This window comes from Penaeus monodon, chromosome 9 (assembly GCF_015228065.2).
Source record: "Penaeus monodon isolate SGIC_2016 chromosome 9, NSTDA_Pmon_1, whole genome shotgun sequence".
In the NCBI taxonomy this organism is placed as follows: Eukaryota; Metazoa; Arthropoda; class Malacostraca; order Decapoda; family Penaeidae; genus Penaeus; species Penaeus monodon.
In genome coordinates, this window is record NC_051394.1 from 36,584,597 (window position 1) to 36,585,653 (window position 1,057).

A 1,057-nucleotide genomic window follows, 5' to 3' on the forward strand; every position below is an offset into this window, starting at 1 on the left:
CCTCCATGATTGTATTTTGCTCTATTGTACATCACCGATATGACGCTTTTCGCAATGAAGTCCTTTTTATCATAAATTGCAAGGTTCAGTATGAGATATGATGAAGGGAATTCAGTAACCGTAAACGATGAAGGAAACACAAGATTAATTAATTACTACAAAAAGGTTAATTAATCACCACATACAAGGCAAAGACACCGAGAGAAGGAAGTGACAATAAAATATAAAAAATCGGACTTTTAACCACAGTGAATTTGCTAATCCCGCGGCAAAAACACCCACGCAGGCTAATCTTTCTTCCTCGTCATTTACATATACACCCGATGAACCTAGACTAATACCCCGAGAGTAACTAGGCGCGGGAACAAAGGGCGTCCTAACGAAAGGTTCGGTACAGCAGGCACCCAACATCCTGTGTGTGTGTGTATCAGAGGCTTAGGACCGAGAGGGTAGGATCTCTCACTTCCATCGCGCCTGCCTTTGGATGTGGACGTAGAGGCACATCATCGAGACCTCACTACAGGACGGGTAAGCGTATGGGGTTAAAGGGGGTGGGTTGAGGGTATTTATGCTTCGGTTATGAGTGTTTTGTGTCTCCCGTTTAATAGTTTTATTCACGTTTCGGCTTGTGTTTGTTTGTGTTTACGGGGGTTTTCGGTTTGTGAATATTGGCGCTGATTAAATTCAGAAAACATGGGATGGAAATATGAGTTTCAGGTTAAGAGGAGCTCAAAAAGATTCTAGCAGCTTAGGGTTATTCTTAAGGTTATTCTGTTACCATAATGTGTTTCACCCTACATGCATATTAAAGTTAAATGTGTAATTGACTAAATTAATAGATCTGACAAAGACAACTTACACGTGCCTAACGACATTCAATTAAAGAGCTTAGTTGCAGCATTACAGTCCAATCATTTAATCTAGTAACAAATTCATAAGTACGCTTTTATATGGCGAGAGGTTTAGCAATGGGCCGATGACACTGCGCGGCTTCTGACAGCGTGCATTATACAAGCACAAAGCCGGACGCGACGCACGTTACTGCGCACTTAACTTC

The 1,057-nt window shown here is 41.7% G+C and overlaps 1 protein-coding gene across 1 annotated transcript in view; it reads left to right on the forward strand.

The window, feature by feature from the left end:
• Positions 1-372: 372 nt before the first annotated feature.
• Positions 373-1,057, forward strand: part of LOC119577125 (gamma-glutamyl hydrolase-like) — a 14,607-nt gene continuing 13,922 nt past the window's right edge. The window contains exon 1 of the mRNA XM_037924813.1: positions 373-528. The gene's annotated coding sequence lies outside the window, so the exon portion shown is untranslated. The remainder of the gene's footprint in view (positions 529-1,057) is intronic.